At 40.7% G+C, this 26954-nt stretch overlaps 1 protein-coding gene across 2 annotated transcripts in view; it reads left to right on the top strand.

The window, feature by feature from the left end:
- rsrc1 (arginine/serine-rich coiled-coil 1) overlaps window positions 1-26954 on the top strand; it is a 112444-nt gene that overhangs the window by 54174 nt on the left and 31316 nt on the right. The window lies entirely within an intron of this gene.

Genomic DNA, 26954 nt, shown 5'->3' with positions numbered 1-26954 from the left:
GCAAGTGTGAATGTCACAGGCAGCGTACCATGGCCTTAGGCTTGAAAGTGCTGTCTTTTGTCCAAAGTCACCACTGACTCTGTCCATGAATCCGGACAGCCCAACACATGTTACACAACGTACCCAATGTACCCAGAGTTCAAATGATAAACCTTTAAAAAGTAACGGTGTAAAGCTTGGTTAATCTAGTTACTGTTTTATTAGAAACATCGAACTGTAATGCCACTTTAAAGAAAATGTGTAAATACCAGTAGTAATGTATCACAGCTCTACGACACAAATGATGCTGTACTGAGCTTGGAGTCACAGTATCACACACTCCACTCTGGACCTGGACGGGTTTAGTACTTGTTTTCCCACACACACTCACGGCACACCTCCCCACACAATCTCACATACACAGACAAATGCATACACACACTCTCCTGCTCTCTGCTTTGAGTGCTTCTGGGCCCATATTCACTGCAGCTTAATTTCAAACACTCCTCCCAGTACATAAGTCATAGATGTCACCATGCACACGGTGTATATATTCCAGTGTGTATTCGAGGGGTAGAGTTGCGAGCCAGATGTGACAGGCAGAGATTGACTGTGGAGAAAGATGTCTTCATGTTTACAGTCATGCGTGCGCATGCACACACACACACACACACACACTCACACAGTCACACACTCACACAGTCACACACTCACCCGCACACACCACACACACACACACACACACACACACACACACACACACACACGGCCCAGCACTTCAGAACAGGGCTCTAATTTCACCACAGGAAATATATGAAAGAACCAGGCATCTATACATCATCTATAAAGCACCCAGCAGCCACACACTTACCTCACTTAAGGCTTGTTCTGCCTTACTGTAGGCCACACAACAATGCTGCAGTCCCCTGCTGTGATTACACTGATTTTAACTTTGTGAGGCATTTTGTATGTACTTCATCATACTTCATCATACTTTGAATTAATTCAACATAGTTTATAAGCAGGAATTTGAGATTTGTTGGAGTTGGGGACATTTTGACTTAAGTTGTCCCTTGCTCAATAATGTTTTATATATCAGACACCCAGCCATCTCAAGGCTAATGTTGCACTAATGGTGGTGAAGCATCATAAAATTGAGCATGTGGCTTTGAGTGCAGTGGGCCAGACTGGTGCAGAAACAGGCCCAGGGCCAGACACAGGACTAGAGGAGTGGGTTTAATGCATTGGACATGTCTCTGGTTTTCCTCTTTTTCCTGGAGGCTTCCGAAAGAACAGGTTTATGGCTCAGTCAGATTGTCTTCACCAGAGAGCCCAGGCTGGCCTGTATCAGGCCTTCAGGTGCCCACGGTCATATCGCTCATAATGATATACAGTAAAATCCAAAAGACCAAAATCTTGAGGCATTTTGTAGTTGGTATTTTCTCTCTGCTGCCTTTTTTTCTGTCATTGCCCTCGCCAATTTTAATCATGTTTGTATAATTACAAGTATTAGGGATGGCTTTTTTTGTTTTAGTCCTCTGACCCTGCAGCTGCTAAGTCTTTTCCTGCCAAAATCTTCTAAATTCATCCGTCTCATACGTCTTCGTATTCTCTTCATTTTCTTTTCTCTGTCCCTCTCCGTCTATCTGTCCTCTCGCTCTCCGTATTAGTCTTTGTTCCAGTGTTGTTAGCGGACAGAGGGAGATAGGGATGGAAAGAGGGAGGGATGGAGGGCGAGAAGGAAGCAGCAGATGTTGGGAGGTTGTGTGAATGTTAATGTCCTGACGTAGCCGTGGAGCTTAAGCCTCCTCCTCCTCCTCCTTCCCTCCATTCCTCTCTGAGCGCCCGCCAGGCTTTCTCTCTCGGGGTCTCCTGACATCCTTAAAGCCCGTGGCTCTCCACTCCTCTCCTCTTCTCTGCTCTCTTCCACCTCTTTCTCTCCCATCCCCTCCCTCCCTCCTTTTGTCCGTCTATGGACTCTCTCTAGTCAGTAGAGAGCAGATCATCCCATGGCTAAAGCGGCTCAGGCCTTTGTGTTGGGGGGCTCTGTGGACCTGTAATGAGCCCCCTCGGCTGGCCCGCTGGCCTGCTTAGCGCTCACTGGGGGCTTTGAGAGAGAGAGAGAGAGAGAGAGAGAGAGAGAGAGAGAGAGTGTGTGAGTGTGTGAGTGTGAGTGTGTGTGTGTGCGCGGAGTGGGATGAGGAGGTGAGAGGAGGAGGGCAACACTGGCCCCCAATGAAAGAGCTGGATGGATATGTTTATGGGTCACTTCCTGCTTGGCCTACATATCAAACACACACACACACACACACACACACACACACACACACACACACACACACACACACACACACACACACACTATACTGCACCTCATATTTCCAAGACAAACTCAGTTGCTAATTTCAGCAATAATTTAATAAAATTATAAAGTTAATTTTGACGATTGAATTGTTTGTGACTTTACAGGCATCATTATTGTCATAATATGCATGAAATATATATATAAGATGCATACATTTAAAATAAAAATATGAATCACAATATAATATTTGAATTTCAAAGATGGTCATTACTGTCAGAAAATCACAGTTACAAGAGATTATTTCATTACTTCATTTTGTTTCACAGCTTGTCCCTGCTCAGGGTGCCTTATCCCAGCATGCTTTGGCCCGGTTGCAGGGAAACCTCCTGCACAGGTTGAGGAAGTTCAGATATATATAGTTGGACAGTAAATAGCATTAAAGTTATGTCATAGCAAAAAGCAGCAGTGTCCCTACGATGTGGAACCAAACATACAGACTTTTGCCACTGTTTGTCACTAGGACATTTATCTTGTTGTTCTGTATCATTGCAGTGTTTTTTCAGTGGCTGGATTCGCACACACACACACACACACACACACACACACACACACACACACACACACACACACACACACACACACACACACACAACCATGACACCCTTACATATCTATTATACTCTTTTCTTTTCAACCACTTGCTAGGATCTTGGCCCTTTTCAGAGAGTTGTCCATTTCCACTCAAATGAGCATGAGCACTGTGCGCGACAGCGGGCCTCTCCTTATCCACACGTCAATAGGGAGTGTTTGCAGAACACCCACTAAGGACCTGAGGGCCAAGGGTCATCAAAACCTCCGTCTTCTCCCTATTTGAACCTTTGACAGCAGCAAAACAAACAATCCTTAAGATCTCATCAGAGGCTTGAACTTGGCAAGGGCTCGCTGGTCTGAATTAACTTTTTCTATTGGTTTGTCTAAGTTTGTCACCTGGCTGGAGTTGGACATTTTCTCATTTCAGATTTTTCTGCTGTAACTATCTAACAACAACAAATCTAAAAACAAGTCCTTGCAATGCTGCACAGACCTATAAATGAAGTTTGAAAATTAGTATATTAAATTAGATTCCTCTTTTTATTGAAAGTGGATAATTATGACACATTAATCTAATTTTCTCTCCTAACATACTTTTTTTAACGTTTGAACGAGTGATCCAATTCACAACTAATATTCAGCAAAATGACGGCATTTCAATTGCAAGATAATTGCGTTTCAATTCAATATTCTCCGTGTTTTTCAGTTTTCAGGTTGTAAAATTTACATATACTGGTTAATGTCAGTTTCTTAAGCAAATGGAATTATTAGTTGTTTTTTTTGTTTGTTTGTTTTTTCCCACTTTTAGCAATAATTGAGAAAAAAGTTTCAATATTATGGCATAAAATATATGCATTATTTAGCTGTACCTCATTTCCTGGCAATAGTCACTCCCATTCAACTTAAAGTGAAATCTATAGTATGTATGTAATCTTGATATCAGTAAATCCACACTTTATGCTCCAGACAATGCATTAATACAGTTTAAAAAGTCCACCCGTATTGATGTAAAACAAGCAAAAAGACAACCCTAAAGTTAGGAAAAAGTAATTATGAAATTCAGTATCAGTAAATGTCTCATTGAATCCTTTTTTTTCAATTTTAAACAAGTGATTTTTCTGGCCTATTCTGGCTCAGATTGCTGGAAGGACAGTAACACGAGAACAATGGGGGACATTCGTTGAATGGTCCCCTGGCCTGAGTTGATTAGGCGTGTTACGTTAACATGATGTGTTACAGTATCATGGACCACTAGCCCACCAGGACTCCCAATTTAACTGAACTTTAAGGATTGCCAGACGTGTGTTTGTGCCTTTTCTGCACGTCTGTGATGGTGCATGTTATGAGCATGTCTGTAGGAGTGTGTCTCATGTTTGTGTCTTTAAGTTTTTCTGTCTGTTTATATCTGCTCTCTGATCAAGTGACCACATGAGAGGGGGGGGGGCTTAGCAGCATCATGCGACCGGACCAATTCTTCCACAGTAAATATGCGGTATTAGGCTTCTCTGTCACAGCAGGGGTCCTGAAGAAACACACACACACACACACACACACACACCCTTTCTCTCGAGCTCACCGCTTCTTTCCTCCGTCTTCCTTGTGCTTCCAGTACCCGCTGTCCCTCCCACCGCCCCAGCCCACCCCCTTAGGCCCTGACAGATGTGTGCTGAACAGACCACATACATGGAGGGTGTCACCTTACCCCCTCTGGAACTAAAGGGCTAATGCACCACATTTAGGAGACTGCCGCCCTTTGTTCTGCCAGGATAAGAGGTGACGGGGATGGGGAGACTGACCTAGCTCTTTACATGGCCCAAGTCTCCTCCTTTATTTCCCTGGCCTATCTGCATATTTTGTTTTCCTCCTTCCTTATTCTTCCAATTTTGTCTCTTGCCACTTCTGTACATTTATCGTCATCTCCCCAAGATTTAGCAGTCATCTCTGGAATGCAGCACAGGATTTGTTAGGCAGTGAATTACAGTTATCCCACATTATCCATCTTCATCATATCACCGTCACTTTGGTCGTAGCACCACTTTTTGTGTGACATGACTAAGGTGATTGTCACAAACACTAGTCAGCGGCGATCTTCTTCTCAAAGGGAAGTTCTCTGTAAAAACACAAGGGAATTACCCAGTAATAACTCCTAACTACATGTTCTCTTTGCTAAATGTGTTATTGTAAGAACAGCAGCAGCACGCCACTTGACTGTGAGCAGTTCAAACTGAAATGAGGGTTTTTGCTGTAATGAGAATGGGGGATTTTTGAGCCAAAAGATGGTAAACAACTTGATGACAGCTTTTTCAGTTTTTTTTAAGAACATGATTATTTAGTTGTGAGGTTCAGGGATTCTTGTTTTTTAATGCACTGATTTGTCTTGCAGTATTATTACTGCTGTTGAATTTGGATTTTTCAGATTTAAAAGCAAAGGTTCAGTCAGAGATCAGAAAGAGCAGAAAAATGGAGGCTGAGAATAGTACGGCTAATCTGACTCACATAGTTTAATGATTAAAACAGCCTGGTCCATAGAGAAGATTTTCTAATGTTTACCCTGCAGCACTTTTTAAAACACCAGTTTAAAAGCCTCAGCTTAACAAATCAGCCGAGATGTTTCCAGGTTAGCCTCATTGCAGGAGTTTAGTTTGATACTCATTTTGGTCCACTTTTCTCCCTTTTGTCAGTTGAAATGTTTGTGTAAAATATTCAAGCGTAAAGCTAAAACCGCCAGAACATAGCTTCCCCCATGATCGAATAAATGAAACAATTACACAACAACAGAAATCCCCCTTGTGCAGGAATGTGTCTCCTGTTGTCCTTTTGGAAGGATAATGGCACAGGGGTGTCCTGTAATTTAGTCTCTGTAACCATTGATCAGCTGGATTTATGTGCCATTACCTCACTGTTCCAGTCAACAGTCGTAATTATGTCTCACAGAGAGAGAGAGAGGGAGAGAGAGAGAGGGAGAGAGAGAGCGGGCCTCCAGTTACACAGGACCCAAATACCTGAATAAGCTTTTATCAAACAGCCCCTGCCGCTCACTTAGTAGCAGATTGACGCTGGTGGCAGACCGACTGACCTCCAGATGAGAGGGGTGGACGGATGGATGGAAGGGTTTGTCGTGCTCAGTTAGAGAGCCATACCTCATAGTAAGAGCCCGGTGCCTCAAGCTGTTGCTCTGACCCTCTCAAAAGAAGTCTGTTTACACTTTAAAGGTGCATGTGAGTTTAGAGAAAGGAAGCGTTTGAAACGAACCTCTGTGGTCCCCTGCAACTACTAGTGATTTTTATTTATCTCAGAAAGAAATTAGCCTTTCAGTTCAAAGGTGTCTGTCAATGGCAGGGCGGACTGAGTGACCTAAGGACTGCATGGATCAGAGTTTTATGTTCAATTGATTTTTGGTTTGTTTTATGAGTATAATAAACACCGGTCCTGCTGTGCCCTGGTTTTCTCTTTGCTGTAGTAAGCTCATGATACCTCCCCCTCACCCCTCTCACCCTCCCACCTTTCCGCGTTGTAGTCGCACAACATTTTACAAGGACTATAGAATATTGTCTGTCTTAGTCTTCTTTGATATTAAACTTAATATTTTTGTGTTTTAGACTGTTGTTTGGACAAAACAAGAAATTTCAGTCTGTCAACTCAGGCCTTTTGGAAACTGTGATAGACATATTGGCTTTTTATGACCATTAATCAGATTCTCAAGAAAATAATTAACAGATAAGACCAATTAGCGCTGAAACAATAAGCTGCTTAACTGATAAGCAGGTAAAAGTTTCAAATTAATTGTCAGCCATATTGATAATCGTACAATCTTTTCTGTCAGCAAAAATGCCAAACGTGTGGGAATTTCCTGCTTTTCTCAGTTTTAAACTTTTTTTAATTGAGTATCTTTGGGTGTTGAACTATTGATTGGACAAAACAAGACCTTTTTGAAGACGTCTCATAATTTTCACAATTTTCTTACATTTCATAGACTAAATAATTCATTGATTAGTTGAGAAAGCAATCGTTAGTTGCTGCCCTGAAAGCAATTACTATATTTGATCCATGAGTAGGTGTTGTTTGTGTTTTTATTTTGTTGCTAGATTCCATGTTTTCATATTTTGTTGTCAGTTATTCTTATTTCAGTAATAGCATTTTCCTAAGATTGAAGGTCTAGGGTGTAAAAAGTACTTGTCAAATTAGCGTACAACTTTTCTTGCCTTGCTTTAGTGAACAGTATATACTGTACTAGAGAGAGCCACTTAGTGGAAATTCTCTGATTATGTGTATGTGTGTGAGAAAGAGAGGGAGATTGAGAAAGCTTTGTTTTTCTTCTGTGGGCAGATTTCAAACAGCATCTGGTGAGCTCTTGAAAAAGACCGTTATGAGTATGTTCAAATCCAGACTGAATCATTTTTGCACCCTCCTTCCTCCTCCCTCCCTTTTTCTCTCCTCCTTGTTGTCGGTGTTTGGAGACACATGGTGATATCTTTCCCTCCTCCCTCCCTTCCCTTTCTCTCTCTCTTTCTCTCTCTCTGTGTCTCTCGCTCTCTCCTCTCAACATGTAGACATTTCCATAACAGAAAAGAATATTTTTAATTTGCTGCTTTCCATAATTTTGCAACATATGGTATAAATGATTTTGATGCAAATGTATGTGCTAATTATTTGCCAGCCATTGAAGTGGAATGAAAGCAAATTTGCAATCACCTTAAATTTTGCTAACCATTTACTGTTAAGTAAACTTTGCTAAGTAATTTAATTACCTTGGACCGCTGGCAGGCGCTCAGGGCTTCTTTCGGGAGGGGGTGGAGAGTGAGGCTGAATGCAAAGAATGCAGACTGAGAGAGATGAGAAGGGGAGAGTAAAAGACAGTGTGTACTGCTAACAACATTATTATTATTGAATTCTCACCATGTGGAAGTTATTGCTGGAAAGTATTTTTGTTGCCGGGGCACCTTTTGTGAAGGAAGACGGAGAATAGATAGGAATCTTTAGATGGGAAGTTGTCCTGTGACATTTTCTGCTCTCTTTAAGTCTGTGTTTGTGCATGTTTCTACAGGGGTTTAATGGATGTTGCAGTCTGATTGGCCCTGGCGTAGACATAAATGGAGTGCAGTATGTGTAGACCTGTGCATTCCTGATTCATGATTTATAATCATTTCTGCCCTCTGACACACTATTCTTCATGCTAAGGCCAGGGGTGCACAATAATGCCAAATTTTAGTGCGTTTTGCCTATGATTTGTCATGATTGTTGATCTCAGTGAATGTTATGTTGAAACTCAGAGGAACTTTGCAGTGCTTCTATGCTAACATGGCTCACAGAAAGAAGGTCCTTGATTTAAATGTTTGCCTTGTCCTTTTAACTGAAGTAGATTTAACATGGCTTTTTTTTATTTTACTAGAATCAACAGAAAAAGAGCTTTTTAATTAATGTGATTTAACTACAAATACAAAATGTGAATATTATACAGAGGACAACACTGGTGCAGCCAGTTTTAGGCACTTATTTTAACATAGTTAGATGACTATCACCTTATTTTGTGTTTTAAATTATGCTAAAAATACTCAATTGTCAATATATTTAGCCTTTCTGTGCTCTTGTGTCCTCCCACAGTCTAGAAACATGCCGGTGAGTTTGAGATTCCAAATGTCTCATAGGTGTGAATGTGTTTCTCTATGCGCTGGGATAGACTGGCAGATTGTCTGCGATGTTGCGCTGCCTTTCACCCAGTGAATGCTGGGACTAGCCCCAGCCCCCCTGCGACCCTGAATAAGAATAAGCCTGTATAGAAAATGGATGGATGGACGATCAGCGTTCCTGTCATAGATGGACCAGGATGGGTTGCTGCAGCAACCTTGGCCTTCGTACACTAATCACACCGGATTCTTCTTATGGTGCTTTACGTGATTGAATTGATTGGTTGTATTGCTTTAAAGGCAGAAACTCCAAAGCTTGGTTTATGTCACTTAGTCTACAAATGAAATATCTCCTAATTATAGCACGGACACATTTTGGCTAAAATGATTCTTTACCTTTTTTATATGTAGGGGTTTTTTTAGCCTTTTTTATCCATCATTTGGACTGAAAAAGTCCTAGTACACTAATCATTTTTAGACTTTTTTTATGAAGCTCAAGTCCTTGGTTATACATACTTAACCTCATGATGCCTTAATGTGCAGCTCAGCTGTTGTGCTACGTGATTGAGTCACGGGGAACGACAGATGTAAATGCAGACAAATGGGATGAATGATGTGGCCATGACACCTGTGATTGCATGCAGTGCTTCATATGAAAAATGAAGGAATGCTTGATTTAATAGTAAAGTGGGTGGAGGGGGACTGTAGCTCAGACGTTGGAGCAGGAGATTTCAAGGTTGGTGGTTCAATTCCCAGCTTTTCCCAACAGCATGCTAAAATGTCCTTGAGCAAGACACTGAATGGATTCAGGCGTGAACACGTGCAACGCAATAGCTGTAACATGCAAAGAAATGTAGCGATGTGCCGACGAAGGCAGGGATAAAGAAGCCGTTAAAAAAAATATGTAAACCTATGTAAAAATTAAATATTTACTTGGAAGGAATTACATTCAAGACGTCAAGGGAACAGAGTGCACACAATTTGTTTGGGTGAATAACACTGAGTGTAAAAAAAAAATCCTCCACAGGGCAACTTTAAAATGATGACTGGTTTTGACCTTGCATGTGTCTAAATAGTAAAAACAGATTGATTACACCTGGTCCTTAATAGAAAATACACTGAATATAATAAAATACATTAAATAGACAATATCCCTAACAAGCATAATTAAAATATGATACAAAATATAATAAAAAATGATTAATATTGTTAGAATGAAATAACGTAATGTCCATACAGCTCATCAAATCATATTACACAGTCCCAACCCAGAATGCCTTTTCTTTCTGGGATAATTTTTCTTGTCTTCATGGGCACCTTAAAAAAAATTGTTCAACATTTTGGGAAATACACTTTTCACTTTCACTTTCACTTTCTTGCTCAGAGTTATGTGAGAGTTGCTGTCTGTTCAATATAATTCTATAACCAGGAGCTTAGCTTAGCATAAAGGCTGGAAACAAGGGGAAACCAGGTTCTTTCTGAAGGTAACAAAGTCTACCTACCAGCTTTAAAGCTCACTAATTAACATTTTATATCTCTTTTTGAAATGTAAAAAATATGGTGGTTCTTTATGGTCATTATGTGCCAGACTATTTATGGCTGGGAGCCAAAGAGAAATGTATTTTCCAAAATGTCCAACTATTAAGCTATATTAAGGTTCCCTGAACTTACAGCATGTGAAGCTGCCTGGCTTCTGCATTTGTTAGGTAAAATGTTTACAAACCATGAAATTCAGCAATTATGATATTATGGAAATAAGTGTCACGTTATGCAATTAAACGTTTAATTTTACAGCTCTATTAAAGGCAGTGTGGATGTTGTTGCAGCAGTACGGAGAGAAAGGTGGATACCCTGGGCAGTTCTGTAGCTTGTGTGGACCGCATCAGCAAGCTGTAAACACACTGGTTAGCTTCTTGAAGCTTTACATGATCAAAAAAAATCTTTATCTTTATCAGCTTCAGTGGGTGTGTGTGGGGATGAATGTATGCTCCAGTGTGTACAGTCTGCATGTATGTCTGTAAATGCAGTATGTGTGTGTTTCTGTGTGTTTCTGTCTGGGGTTTAGCTGCCTCTATAACAAGCTCACCCACTGATTTCAACTAGAAATGTAACTAACAGTTTTTATGTAGAAAGCTATCTCTTCCTATCATATGTAACCAACTATCATTTCAAAGGAGTCAATACTTGTTTTAAAGTTTTTTCTTTTTTCTTAACTTTTTTTTTTTCCTCTCATCAATACGACCTCCTCTAGTAGTAAAATTGAAACAGCTTCTTCTCCCCTTTCACACCAGCGAGGCTCCACAGACACACACTTGCAGGAAGGCGAGGGCCGGGATGGAATTGAAGTAATAAAAACCTCTTTGTTTTAGTTTGTATTGGACCATTCATCATCACTTTATTTAATACGAGGCTGTAATTGTGCCATCCCCAACCATCACTAATGGCTGTGTTCGTCTGTGTTTGCTTTGTTGATGGAAATGAATGAAATTAGGATAAACAACCGCAGAGTCGCGTGTAATCAAGCCCTGATTAATGTACCAGCGTTTCAGCGCCGTTTCTCATTCCACAACACCTGATATCTTTCCCATAAACAAATTCTGTTTGTCTAAATGAAGAAATTAAATGACGCATTTGATGAGTTTATGATTGACCCGGTCCGGCTCGTGGCTCATTATTCTCTGTCTGTTGAGGCCAAGAGGTATGTGACTAATGCTCTGTCACTTCCCACACGAGGATTTATCACCACCACTGATTAATGGCAGCCAAACAGCATTTTAATAATTTTATGATTGTGGTTTCTGGCAGTCACAGAGAGAGATCGAGAGAGAGAGAGAGAGAGGGAGAGAGAAAGGAAGATAGAGGGTAGCGGGAAGGAGGAAAGGAGGTGGGGGGTTTTTTTTGGGGGGGGGTCCAAATAGAGAGAGAAAGCGACAGAAAGTGTTCATCCCAGATTAAATGTTTTATGCCATTGCAGGCTGTGCAGACGGGAGGCATGATTATGCGCCGTATGAACATCCCCATGAATCTTCCTCTCGCACTTGAAAAGTATTTCATACACATGTTTAATGAATTTCACCCGCCTCATTATTACATTTACTTTTTCCACTGGAAAGCAACAAATTGGCAACAAATCTGTGTAAAATACCTCAACAGTGAGCGATTGCTTCCCCCAGGGGGTGAAATGTGGAGGTGGATCGGGGAATGGGGCTGATTTACAGGTTAGGAGGAGGAAGGGGTTAAAATGTCAGCGTGGCAGGTGGAGATTATGATATAGCTAGTAGAGTTTATGGCACAGGCTGATATCTTACAGCAGATTCTGATAAAATAACCCGAGATGATCTTACAGGCTTGAGAAATGAGAAGATTGTCAAGGGCATTAATGTTTGAGTCCTGACTGAGGACCAGTTTAATCATGCCTCGCTTCACTCCTGTTTATTATCTTTGTTAGCTTCCCAACAGTCACTTACATTTACTTCAGAATACATTTTTGCATTGTGACCAGTAACCCCTTCAGGTGAAGGCTAAAACTAAATTTGGTTGAACCCACTAATATGCTCGATACCATACGAAGATAACTGCTTAATAGAAATAACTTGCAACAATTACCTGAGTGTTATAGAATAATTTCAGATAATTAGCATACTTTTCTGTATTTTTCCTTCATTTTATGGGAAAAACTCATTACAGTGCTAAAAGACTCGGTTGGTGAGTATTTGTTGCTGTAACAGAGCAGATGGCTTTGTATTGATTTTATTTTAGATACTGACATTTTACTTAATTCAGTTTTTATATAAAATCAATCATGAACTGGTCTTTTTAAACCAGTTTAAACCTATTGACCTATTGATCTTTGGTATAAGGAAATATATTCTGATGTTTTTTGACCACATGTTTCTGTGACTAGTCACTTTGCCAGAGGACTATAGGAAAAAAATAAAGAGGGTGAAAAGAAAGTTGCACTGTTTTTAGCTTACTAGTTTATTTCTCGAGCACTTGGTATTGCCTGTCTGGCCTTTACCTAATTTTATAGTTCTGAAACATATCTCATAACTCAGTTGTTTATAAAACTAAAAATCGAGCATCCAGTCATCATCCACCTGACACTTAGATGGGTATTAAAGGAAAAACCAATACAAACTTCATAGTCTCTGGAACAATCTCCATTCTCCCACAGGTGTTCAATTGATTCATTTTCATTCTTATCAAACCATTTAATGACCCCTTGTGTCCTGTATGAAAGCATTTTGTAAGTCTTTCTTTTCTTTCATTCAGCTTTTTCTTTTAATTTGTCACCCCTCTCTGTGTATACCAGTGTGCTAAAACATTGGTTCATGCGTCTAAACTGGGAAGCAAAAGGTTGTTGTTTTAGCTTCAGGTAAGTTAGTCTAGTGTTGGTCAACCATCCATACTAACTAACAAACACACGCATGATTTTTGAACAATTGAATGTTGATAGAAACAGTCCCAATGCCCTGGACTGGAATAACCTATTATACTTATTATTAACATATTACTTATTTCAGATCTGGAATTAAGTTGGTGTCAACACACACTTATTATTTAAGTGTTAGTTATATATTATGACCTTCTTTTGTAAGATTAATACATTAGCGTGTGCACGGGCTTACATTTGTGTTTATTCTCATGAGGCTGAAGAGTTAAATTGTACATGCCAAGGCACATATTGTACTGACTTCAATGGTTTTGAACAGCATGTGTTTTATTCCTGCCACACCAGCAACCTTTCAAAGTGAATGTTAGTTTGAATTAGATTAGTGTGGGTCATTTTTCCTCCTAACTCAGAGACACAGGAATAAACGCAGCACGGCTGATAAACATTTAGACACCTGTCGTCTCCAATCTCACGTTCCCGGCCTCAGAAACAGATGGAAGTCATGAGTTGTTTCAAACTTCTAATGGAGTCCTAATTTTGTACAGATTGCGCTGTTACCCTGCCCCAACTAACACACACACACACACACACACACACACACACACACACAGCTTATTATTTCTCTGTTCTCTCTCCTGTTACGTGCTTCTGTCTACCCTATCTCCCACTTTGAGAGCCTTTAGGCTTAAAATAATTAAGTTAACAAACCAGCAGTAGAACCGAGCATTAACTGTGTTGATATTTATAAAGAATTTTTCTTTTTAATGGCTTTTTACATGAATTCCTGTTATATATGTTATATGATTAAGATGATGTTAACAAATGGCATTAAGATAAAGGTTAGAATCTAAAAATCTTAAACTTTTCAACAACATTTTGTCTATTTTTTTTATAGCTGGCTGGATGTGCTTTTATCATCTGCTCCAGTAACATTACATTTATTTAGCTGATAACATTTTCCAAAGTGACTTACAATAAGTGCATTCAGCTATGTGGATACAACCCAAACTTGCAAGAATCATGCAAGTACATTAACTTCATCAGAAGCTGAACTTCTTCATAGTGCTCCAAGTGTTAAATTTAGAACCAGACAAGAGATAGTGAAGAGTTTTTTGTTGTTGTTGTTTTTTTTATTTTCATAGGCCAAGGTACAGTCTGAACATATGAGTTTTCTATATGTAAGAAACTGATCACATTAAATTAATTTAGCTGTAATTAATTTCCGTTCATTCATTCAAATTCATCAAATCTCACTTTTGCATTGAGTGCGGCGTACCAATAACAGACCGTCCAGGGACCGCTAAAGACCGTGAAGCCTGTGGCGTGCCACTGAACTCGTGCTAGCTTGGTTGCCTGTATGTTTCCTTGGTGAGATTCCACTTTTACAATTTCATGTGTTTCAGATTTTTATTAAATCTGATTACAATACAACAAATTGTGGATTACAAGTTTGTTGATTTATAATCATAAGCTTGCAAGTAATGCAGGCTGTAGTTGCACAGCCGCTTCACATCCAGACTGTGGAGGTTTGACAAAAATGTCTCTGTCATAACCAATTTCAGCCCAGCGCTTTGAGAATGAAAAATTTCCACATTTACACAAACTACCTATCTGTGATAGGGGGTGATTTCCGAACATGATTAACCCAAACATTCATCCTTTGACTGTTTAAACATGTTCATTTTGTTTCTACCACCACTGACTGGCAGTCGCTAGAGAGTACAACATATAAACCAGCTGGCAGATTCATCTCTATCGGCTGTGACAGCACATACTGTATTCTTAGCCCTCATGTCCACTGTCTTCAAAATGTCTTTCTTCCCTTCTGTCCCTTCATGTCTTTTTCAATCAGTCTTGGCATTGCTTCTGCTATCCACACTCAGACATAACAACTCAAACAGTCCTCGTCTGTGTGGCACAGGGGGGCTGATGACAGAGACATCCACCCTCGCTCATTCAAAAGGGCGGCACTGCCACATTATTTACAGTAGGCCACATGCATGTATGCGCACACACATTTACACCCTTCTAAATTGTTCATTTGTCCAAGATGCCGCACCCAACACTTTCTCCTTTCTTCCTCTCCCTCTGTAGACCAAACCTAGTGGTTCCGATAGAGGAGTGAAGAGAAATAAACAGTTGATTAATCCTCAATTGGCCCAATCTTGCATATTTCTGCCTAATTAGTAAACCAGGCAAAAAGAGGCCCCTGGGTACCATCTCCTCCCAACCAGGCCCCGTCTCCCAGACCAGAACTCCAGCCGTGTGTTTAAGGAGAAATAAATATCAGAAAGTACATTGCTCCTCTTTCATCTCCTCGTGCTGAGAAGAGGGAATTGCTGTGGGAGAATTAATGTTCATTTAATTTCCCTTCTTTCTTCTGCTCATATATTTGCATTCTTCAGGTATTTCTTGTCTCTCCATGTTTCCTTCACTCACTCTCTCTCTCTCTCTCTCTCTCTCTCTCTCATATACACACACAGAGAACAGGGCCTTTTTTCATTGCTACTACATCTGCAGGACACATGTTCGGTAAATGTACATTTGTGTGGACCATGAATTAGTGTGTGTTAGCTTAAAAGAAAGATGTCCGGGCCTGTATCTGCTGATGGTGAAAGTATGTTTTTCTGATGTCTTGAACATTGTTCCTTGTTACCAAGGGCTAATCTGTCTCTTTCAGTTTGATTCATGACTTTTTAGAGCCAATGGACAAAGCCAAAGCCAATCCAGTCTGCAGGCTCCAGTGCAGAGATTGATGCTATCAGCTCTGTTCATTCTCAAAATAAACCTGTCTTGATCTTCGGCTTTGAGGACAGATTTTAGCTATCTAGAGGCCAGATCCTGGCTTCACAAGTGGCCTAGCGGTAATAGTGACAGTCACATACCTGAGAGGTCACAGCAGCCATCAGTCGTCTGTAGAACTTTGAGCTGAGCCCCAAAAGTCTCTAAAATACTCAAATGTTCATCTTTAATCAAAGTGAAAAATGTTCTTGCTTACTGCTGGGTTATTCATTTCATGCAATGTTTTGGTCTAAATTAGCTTCATGGGGGATTTATTCAATACAGTGTTTTGTATTAAAGCACAAAGGAAGGTAGGATTTAGTGGTGAGATTTCACCTTCCAGTCAACTTGTCTCGCCCTCCCCATCCAAGTGTGGCTTTTTAAATGCGGGAAAGGCCCTATCTAGAGCTAGTGTTTGGTTTGCCCGTTTTGGGTTCTGTAGAAACATGGCACTTCAACATTGCAGCCTCCACGGAAGGTGAAACTCGGACATAAAGAGCAGAAGATGATTAGCTGTAGGCCGTCTTATAATGGTAGAGAAAACCCTTCTGTTTATTCTGGCATCATGTTGAGTAAAATGTTAATGACATTCTTTTGTAAACAAACACATAAGTAAACACAACTGGCAATATTGTGGTCAGTGAAAATTATTGAGATCATGTCCATATATTGCGCGGTAAGTCAATTACTAATTATTGTGACAGGCCAATAAAGGGGTCATTTATATCACGTCAAAACCTTTTAATGATAGAACTTAAAATCACCAAATCTCATCACCACTCAAAAGGAATAAGTGGCTATTCAGACCGTTAAAGCCCTGTATTGTTTCATGCTACAGGTGAGACAATGAAATCCAGTTTCATTGTTGACAATTCGGCGTCATTGTCAAAACGCAGTGAACACATTGTCTTAATTACTTTGTAGTTCTCTAATTAATAACTGAAGTCAGACACAAAGTTCACATTATTTGTTTGTATTAATGTCTTTAAGTTATTAAAGTTAAGGGGCCTTCTGCCCTGACATTCACTCATATAAAATCCTTGTTTTCCTCTGCCAGTATTAGTACACTCAACCTCTGGTTTGCTGTGTCCCTGTTACCTTGTATGTTTGATTGTGAGAGAGAGAGAGAAAGCACATGTATGTGATCTATGGCCAATCTCTCTATCTGAGATTAGTTGAGCTGCAGTAGTGAATTAGATGTGTAATCTTATTTCTAATAGTGACGAACCTTTTAATCCCCATTCTGCCAGGGTTTTTACAAAACCAGGTATGACCTCTGACCTTGAGTTGATAGAGTTCATGTACTTACAAAAGCTTATGGAAGTCTTGATTACTCCTGCTGGGACTAGTTCACTAACAGTGACAAACGGATGAGCCGTGACAGAGAGGGATGGACACACAGTAACAAGGGGATCCTCTATTTTGACAAAATGTACAGTATGTTTGACAAGTGGTAGAGGTGAGGGGGAGAGTATGTGTGTGTGTGTGTGTGTGTGTGTGTTGGGGGGTGTCTCCAGATCAGGACTAATCTATGGGATCAGCCACAGTGAATAGGCTAGTCGTTATACTGAATTGGCCGGGATATGTCGTTATATGATAGAGAGCGAGGGTTTAAATCCCTCAGCCAGCATTGTTGGGCCTTCTATACAAGCTGGCTTTTCTCCTCTCTCTCTCACACACACACACACACACACACACACACACACACACACACACACACACGTAAACACACGCACACACACACCAGTATGAGAGCAAGGATGAGCATTCATGATAAACGTATAATCCCCCCCCACACACACACACACACACACACACACACACACACACACACACGCCATTAAACCCAGTGGATTACAGTTTGGGGAATTACGGCAGGGATTTCTGTTGTCTCTCTTTCTGTCTTGCTCTTTCCTCTCCTCCTCTGCTTTCACTGCCCTCGCTTGTCAACAGCCCCACTTGGCCCGGGCTGCCAATCCAAAGCTTTGATGAGGCAGTGTCAGCTATTTGTTTGGCCAAGCACAAATGGATCTCTGAATAGAAAGAGTGTAAGAGAGAGGGAGAGAGGGAGAGAGAAAGAAAAGCTGAAGGAGAGGGAGAATGGCCATCCTGGCATGTGATAATATTGAGAAAATAATCTGCCACCTTCTTCCTCCTCTCCTCCTCCTTTCTGTTGTCTCACTCACAGGTCTCTCATTCTCTGCCTCTCTCTCTTTCTTTCTCTCTCTCTCTCCATTCTTAACTCTGTCTCTCAACCTTTATCTCTTACACACAGACCGTGCCAGTGTCGGCTTGCAGCTGATTACCGGTGTAATCACTCACATTTTAGATGATCTGATAGGAGAAAAGGCCTACAAATCATCTTAACACCCCCCTGAATCCCCTGAACTCCTCCTGAAGACGGTGGCCAACAACAACTACTTTATTTTTGTCCTCAATATTTTCTTTCTCAAACAGTAGGCCAGAAAATTCCCACAGAAAAGCCCAGTTAAAACAATGCCTGGGTAAGCCCATTTTGCCAATATCCGCTGCTTATTTCAGTGTAATGTAAGCCCTGGATTTGCCAGTGTAAGTAGATTGGGGCACAATGTAAGTACAAGTGGAGTTGATGTAGCTAACTTTGTACAATGTGGCAGCTTGCTGTGTCTTAGTGAAAGCTGCTCTTGGCCTTTGTCAAGACTTTTTCGAGTTTTCAGTAACTGACAAATGACTGCAAGTGCAAAAATGATGTACCTGTAGGTTTTTTTTGCCTACTGGTGAGTGTGTTTGTGCTTCCAACGATTGTGTTTAGACCCTGAGAGCAAACTGTTCCTATAAGTGAAAGGGAAATTTGGGATATTAACACCCCATAAACTTTGAACTGAATACTTCCTCCATAACAATCACGTTGCAAATATAATTATATAGTATTTCATCCAACACAGTGCAAACATTTTTATCAAACTGGAATTGCCAAAGGACCTTTAACAGGCATTTACTTTTGAGAGGTGCATTGTTATTTGGCATTGGCCAGAATCACTTTGCATCTGATTGGATCAATCTTTGTCCAGTCGGGGCCAGAAAGCACTATTTTCTTTTTAAAATTGGCTCAGTGGATTCTCAGAAGTTATCTAAGAAAAATAACTGAGCCAACAAGATTGAAAATACCCTAACCCTAACCCTAACCTATCAGATTATTTATTTTATAATACTGTTGGAAAGATGATTACAAGTTTAAACAAGATCTCAATTTAATGCTGTGCCCTTTGAGTATGCACAAATTTGCCAATGTTGCTGCTACAAGCCAAATACAAATGGTGTGCCTGAACAAAGCATTGCCATGTTGATCTTGTGTTATTAATAACAATATTTAGTGAAAAACACACATCCTTCAAATAGTTTAAACATGTTAAAGGTTTGTGAAGTCTCCTGAGTGACCTGAAAGTTGCTAGTTCAGTCCCTCCAGACTGATTTACACACAAACCTCCCTCAGTATCCTCCATTGAAACACCCTTGAGCAAGACATTTAACTCTTAAGTGGAGCAGTTAAGTTGCTCAATGGCTCATTAATAGCATACCATTCCTGGTAAATAAATGTAAAAAAAAGTATTCAAAGTCACGTTGCTACTTAAGTTTAGTTTAAAAATGTCACTAAAGTTAGAGCAATATTAATTAATATTGGACAAATTCCATGTAAACATAATCACTGCATTGAAAAGCAACATTTTTATTTTTGTGTGTGTATGTGTGTTGCAGCTTGGGAAATGTTAATTACACATGAAGGGGTCCCCTAGCAGCAGGCCCTGAGCCCTAAGGGGCCAGTGGTGGGGCTGGTGGGAGGGGGGGGACAGATTATGGCGGTCTCGGGGCACCAATAGATGGCCATATGAACCAGCAGGGGCCCCTTTCTTTTATTCATTCCCCCAGTGGACCCCTCCACAGGTCCTGGACATGGGGGCCTGCTCACATTAGGCCAGGGACTGCATTATAAAATTGTTACATTTAGTTAAAATAATTGTTATAATAGAGCATGTGAAGCACACAAAGTTTTAGGATTTTTTTGAGTTTGGCATCTGATGAGGCTCAAGTTGGCCAGAGTCAGCCGTGTGTGTGTGTGTGTGTGTGTGTGTGTGTGTGTGTGTGTGTGTGTGTGTGTGTGTGTGTGTGTGTGTGTGTGTGTGTGTGTGTGTGTGTGTGTGTGTGTGTGTGTGTGTGTGTGAGCATAGCCTTGAAAGAAATCATGTTGTGTGTTCATCATATAAGTCCTGTAACATACTACTGTATCGTCTTAATGAGGTGTATGTGTCTAGGGGTGATAATCCCATCTCCCGTCTGCAGAGCCCCAGTGAAACCTCGCTAAGCCACTTCATTCACTTTGATCCAGTTTTGGGGGGCAGTTTAATTTCCCATAATGCAGTTGATCAATGATTTCCTTTCAGCGCTGATGTAATTAGTGGTTTTAAGTCAGCTTTGCGCTCCTATCTGACTGCGTTTTAGGGAGGCTAGAATTTATTATCGTGGAGTTTTAAAGAAAAATCAATATTTGCTCACACAGAGGATTACATGAACATATGAACACAAACAGGGAAGTGTGTGTGTGTGTTGTAGTAGTAGTTATATAGACTGAAACCCACAAATCTTATCTATTAACATTAATCTGGCTTTTTTCCTAACCTACTCCAGTTGGTGCAGTTTAGATAACTGTGAAAATTAAGTCACAACAATTAAAATCTTCCCCTAAACAGCTCTTATGCATAATTCATCAAATTAATATATAAATCTGGTATTATCTTATTAAGAACGGGTTGTTTTATTAATTAACTTGATTAAGTGGTAAGCTTGAGCAGGGTGGCCTGATTGCAAATGGTCAAATGATTAATAGAAGCCATTGTTGGTGTCCTCACTGATGTTCAAGTGCTATTAGCTCCTCAGTACAAATTAGTTAAACCTTAAATTTTATAACCACATTACAGAGCTCTCAGCCTGCGAGGAGAATTACAGCCAAGCCGTGCTGCATGAAGCATCACTGTATCTCATTCTGGGTGTTGAACACACTGTAGTAGCATTGGTACTGGCGGGTGTCAGAGGTGGAGTTAATTAACTTGGTTTGTGGACTGTGATGCAACAGGGGAAAACATAGCTCAAATGTCTGGTTATAAATGTTAATGATAAGTCTGGTTCTACTCAGCATTACATGGAATACATTTAAATTATGGCTTTTCCTTTGTGCTGCTGTTTGCCAAAAGAAACGAGGTGAACCTTGTCAGACACGCACGCACACACACGACTGAACGCTTTCCTCTTGTACTTTAAAGCCCTTATGCATGTTTGTTCTTAAAAGTCTCGTCCAGTGTGGATTATAGAGCTGTCTACAACTTGAGACAACTCCCAGAGCCTCACACCTGTTATTTGTTGGGCAGGGTTGACCTCCTCTCCACTCTGCAACAAAGACAGAGACCACTGGCCAAATGCAGGCCTGTTTGTGTCTGCTGTATTCAGGCACACGCAGGCTCAGCTGGTGTTGGTAAACGTAATGACATAATTCCATTAAGGCTTTTAACTAGACGCACAATGACCTAGCATTAGGTTGATTTCATTTACACTGGCGTATTGTGCTTGTATTAAAGGTTCAGTGTGTAACATTTAGGAAGATCTATTGGCAGAAATGGAATATAATAATCATCGGTATGTTTTCATTAGTGTGTAATCACCTGAAAAAAGGTGAAGAGAGTTTTTGTTACCTGAGATTGAGCTGTTTTTATCTACAAAATGGAGCGGGTCCTCTTTCCACGGAGGCTGCCATGTTCAACCGCCATGTTTCTACAGTATCCAGGATGAATGACCAAATCCAACACTGGTTCTAGATGTGGCTTTTCCACATTTTTCATGAGTTTTGCGACCACAATAGTTTCTCTTACACACTTGGAACAAGAGAGTGAGTTGAGGGCGTTGTAATCTGCAATTACAGCGCTAGATGCCACTAAATCCTACGCACTGGACTCTGGACATGATCAAATAAGCTCTTTATAGTTTGAAAACTGTACATTGTGCAAAGTAAGACTGTTTTCTTAAGTGTTTTTAATCACTTTGATATTTGTCACTGAGTTTTGCATAATTGTTGTAAAAACATCACCAGCTGTCTTCAGTTTGTTACAAACAGATTCATTTATTGGCCTCATTCATTTATAAATTTAACATAATACAATGTTAAGCTCAACTAAGATATTAAGCCATAATGATCATGCCAAAAAGGCTTTCAGGCTTCAACTAATTATCATTTTCATTATTGATGAATATACTAAGTACATTCTCTATTAATCAGTTAATTATTTGGTCTATAAAATGCTAGATAATGCCCATCACAGTTTCCTTAGGCCTTATGTTTTGTACCATCAGTCCAAAACCCAAAGTTTTATATAACATAAGACAAAGAAAAGCAGCAAATCCTCACTTTGTAGAGCTAGCTAGTTTGTTTTTCCTTCAAAAATGACTGAAAACGATACATTATTACATTATTATTAAAATAGTCATGTGTCCATGAACTAATTGATTAATCCACTAAAGTCTGAATTTTAAAAGCATCAATTTTATGTATTTTTGAGTGAGAGGTCATTCCAGTTCTGCATGCAGTAGTTGTCAGCTCATGATAGAGGTGGTTATTTTAGGCTTTAGGCTTTAATTCTCTGAATCCTACAATACCTGAGATTAGACATTTCTATTCCCTCTTGACACCTCCCTGACAATGACCTTGTGGTCATTACTGACCAGTAGCCTTGTCTCTCATTTACCTGACTTTCTTTTGAACTAAGCCCTTTCTGCAGGGCTTACGCACTTGTGTGGAAGGCCAGAGCCTGAAATTAGCAGCAGACCCTCTGCCAAAGCCTGACCAGGTAGTCATTACTGAAAAAAGCCTTTGAGTTTTTCAGTCTTTTGAAGTGTGTCAGTACTTAGAGAGATAACAATGCTAGTGCCCTTTAACCTTGTCAGGTTCTTCGACTGTGTGTGTGTGTGTGTGTGTGTGTGTGTGTGTGTGTGTGTGTGTGTGTGTGTGTGTGTGTGTGTGTGTGTGTGTGTGTGTGTGTGTGTGTGTGTGTGTGTGTGTGTGTACTTCCCTGTTTCCATTTGGCTGACCGATCTTTAAAGTTGCTCACTGGTCTGGTTACAGCCAGGGGAATGAGGCACGGCATTGAGTAGTTTCAAATGGAACCAAACTAAGCCTATATGCAAACAAAACCCAGGGAATTAGGGGAACTAAGCTGGCCTGTTCACAGTAACTCCTCGGCCAACGCTGAACCACAGAAGAGGAGAGAGTGAAGGAGAGAAGGGGAGGGAGTGAATGAGCGAGGCTCTCTGAATTCTCATGAAGGGCCTGTTCTTTTAATTGTGTTGAACAAAACAACAGGGGCTAAGTAATGGGGTTTTAAAGTGAAGCACATTTGGATAGATTGTGTAACGCCCTGTGTGGGTGTGAGGCGGGGAGCAGAGAGGAGAGAGAGGGAGAGAGACACAGAGGGCGAGTGGGCGGTATTGTGTGGCAAGAACAAAAGGCGAAAGTTGGCAAACGGAGGCACCCACTGAAAGGCTTGGAACCAAACTGGCCGGCTAATTACTGACATGCATTGTCAAGGAGGAGGAAACACAACAAAACCGGGATAAAGATTAATTTTATACCTCATCCTCCTCGCTGTCAGACACACAGAAACAAATCCTGTAAATTGAAAAAGGAAAAAAAAATGAGGCAAGCAGATAGAGGTAGAAGGGATCAGAGGGATAAATCTATGGGAGTGTAACCGTACAAAGCAGTGCTAGTAAGGCTTCCTTTATTTCGTCAATCCCTCCTCTCATGCTATATACTTGTCTTTAAGTTTCTGAGCTGTCTCTCCTCAGCCTCTCCATAAGAAAAGTGAAGAGCTGGGGAAGATAAATAGGCCTGGAGTACATGTAGAGTTGCTGCCAGTGTTCATATTTTTAGGTCAGTTATAAAAGAAACAAGAGTCTCATTTAGTGCCAAAGGTTGCAGAAGTGGCCAGAATAATATATAGAGGCTGCAGCTAGGAAACACAGAGGGCAAGATCTTGAGTGGGTTGTAGTGCAGCGATATCTTGTAGAATAATTTACAAAGGGAGATAAAGAGGGAAGGAGAGAGGAAAGGTGGGAACGGTGCGAGGATTATTAATATTGGTGTTTTTTGGAGAGATTGCTAATATCTCCTGACATGTTTGTTCTGCATCCAGCTCTTTCAGACTTTGGTCTGCCATTTTTATCATTCTTTTCTCCTTTTTTTTTATAAAAAATTCTCTGTTCTATTTTGACAAGTGTTTCAAAAAATCGCTTGTCATCCCCAAACTATGCCAGGCTGGTTTTCTTTTTCCCTTTTTTTTTATTATTACCATGGAGGTTTCACGAGCGTACATCGGCGATTTGGAGATGAAAGGGATGGAATCATCCCGATTCCTGCCCTGCCACTGAGCCGCTCAAACTCCCTGACAAAGCTGTCAGACTCCATTTTGGCTCCAACTGCCAGAGTAAACTTGCTCTGCCATTTACAATCAACAAGAGGCAGCGCAAAGTCCCGCTCCAGCCCGTGTCAGAACCCTCCAACTGCTCCTCTTTTCAGAAGCATTAAAGTGTATTTTCTCCCCTTCTTTCCTCTCCTCACAGTATGTCTGTCTGCTTATATTTCTTGCTCTTTTCTACTTCTTTCTTTCTGTCTCTGTTGTGTATCTTGCTATATTTACTCTGGTGGAAACACTGCTGAGTGTAGTTAGAGATGTTTATAGCTGACATAAGACATGCATGGAAATACACAGGTAGTCATACTGTGCACATACTATTTTTGATCTCGGTATCTAGCGTCTACTTATGGTACTGTAGAAAAACGAGTGCAGTCACATTTTCAAAACAGTGGCATCGACTTGGTAACGAGGTATCTGTTCTTGTCACATCCCCACTGCCTACCGACATAAAATACATTGGGATGATAGTGAGGATGCTACTTTTATATTCCTGTGATGTCTGATAGACTGCTGCTATGTGTTGATTGACTGATGATTATTATTGAGTTATTACAAGTTAGTTAATTTCACTTACTTTCAAACAGGAAATTCTCTAGTCTCCTACTTTTTTGGCATCGTGTGCAAATTCTGTGTTCATGAGGGAGTGTAGAAGTTGACCTGCCAGTCTCCAACGTTATTGAAACACATCATGCTTAAAAAACAAAACCAAAAAAACCCCATTTATTTTTAGTCAGCTGTCCCAAATAATATGTATTTATGAATTATTAATATGATATGTTTAAAATATTTGATATAGTTTGTCAGTAATAGTATTTATAGGGGCATAACTGACAAGTTAGATTATTGATATATTGGACTTCCGACATTGGGGATTCCCTGCAATATCATAAAGTTCCTTTATTTTACAATTACTATTTTACAGCTTTCTTGAACAGAAAACCTGTGATATCTCTCTGTAAGTCACATCACAGTCACAAAACATGGAGCTGCTCCACTGAGTGTCTATGAGGACACAGGGAGGATGAGGGACAGCACACATAGACATTAGAGAGACAGAAAGAGAGAGGCGGTGAGAGGGGGCGATGCTTGGCTTCTCTCCAGCAGTGTGGCTCCTGGTGTGAGAGAGGAAGAGTCTCCATTCTCTGGCTGGGCTTTCATGTAGAGACACCCAGGGGAGAATGAAAGAAAGAGATACACAGAGGTGAGAGGGTGCAATGAGATGTTTACGAGGAAACATTTTAGCTTTGCTCCAGGTTTACCACCAGTCTTTGAAATAGAGCTGCAACAGTTATTATGATTAATCCTTTCAGTCATTTTACAAGCAAACCAAATATTTGCTGTTTCCACCTTCTCAAATATGATTATTTGAAGCTTTTCTGTGTCATACATCATAGTAAACTAAATATGTTTTGGTTTATCTGTTATCTGTTGGTCGGTTGGTTGGTTGGTTGTAAGTCATCACCTTGGGCTCTTATGGATCAAAATTCTTTCATTATTCTCTGACTATTTATTGACGAAACAGTTAAATTCTATTCATGAATTTGTAGACTAATTGATAATGAAAATAGTAGTTAGCTGCAGCCCTACTTTTATGCAGACCCTTATTTTTAATAGTATTTTATTATCATGTGCAGGCAACGTGTTTGGGCTGAGCTTAGCCTTTCTCACATTAATCAAGTGCTCCTTGATTGATGAAATTCTATATTGATTACATTTGGAGTTGGAGGCCAGAGAGTTGCAAGTCTACCACTGATGCAACCACATCACAGCTCTGCTAGGAACGTCTGATTTGAGTGCGTGTTTGTATCCGTGACAGTTCGTGTTTGTGCACCTGCACCCCGGTCACTTTTTCATTACTTGGAAATAAAATCATTTCCTGTTCCGTTTTATTCTGCCTCGCCTCAGCCCCAGCCCCGTACCATCGGCTCGGCGGGTCTCAGCATGGCCCAGCTCGGCTTGGAATGAAACGGCGCGTCCATAATCTCTGTGCCGGCATGTTAATTTTCAAGTCAAAGGGGCAGCTCCCTTTTCATCACGGCGGAGGCTGTGGAATATTCAGCGCGCTGCAGATGTTCATGAATAATGTCTGTGGCCAAACCCCTGGCTGAGGCTGGGGGGAGGAGGGATAGAGGGGTGAGGAGAAGGGAAGGGGGGGGGTAGTGAGGCCAGATGAATTACACGTAGGGGGGATCTGACAGGCGGCGTGGAGCTTTGTGATCATTCCAAAGTTCTAATAATCTCTCTCACCTTCTCCATCTCCCCAGTAATGAAAGAGAATAGGTGATTGCACCCCGGGCTATGTTCCCCGCGTAATGACTCCTCCAAAGGCACAGAGCCGCCAAGGAAAAATGAACTTTGAATGAGCGGCGAATTGGCTCTGACAGAGTGATAGACCGTGACACAGATTCTGTAGCAAAACAGACGTAGTGCTAATTGATTATCAATATTTTAAGCAAAGTGATGAAAATAAGCATTAAGAGATGAGAAAGAGGGAAGAGAGAGCACAACTCTACCTACAAGGGGGGCTGTCATTTGTCCATATCTCCCTCGCTCTTTCCCTCCCCTGTGCTTCAACTCCTCCTGCGGCCAGGCTGTCTCCCTGGTGCCACTCTCAGCCTGCCCTCTCCCTCTCTCATGCATACTGTCTTTCTGTTTTCCTTCATCATTTTTCATCATTTTAGTTAATTGCCAAATGTGTCCCTGAACTTGTATTAATTTTGTAACATTTTGCTTTATTTATTTCTTTGCTCTCACCTGCATTTCTCTTTCTGGTGTTCTGCTGAAGC

Source organism: Dicentrarchus labrax, unplaced genomic scaffold (assembly GCF_905237075.1).
Source record: "Dicentrarchus labrax unplaced genomic scaffold, dlabrax2021, whole genome shotgun sequence".
Lineage (NCBI taxonomy): Eukaryota > Metazoa > Chordata > Actinopteri > Moronidae > Dicentrarchus > Dicentrarchus labrax.
The sequence above is the reverse complement of the archived record's forward strand: the minus strand, read 5'-3'. Positions and strand labels throughout refer to the sequence as shown.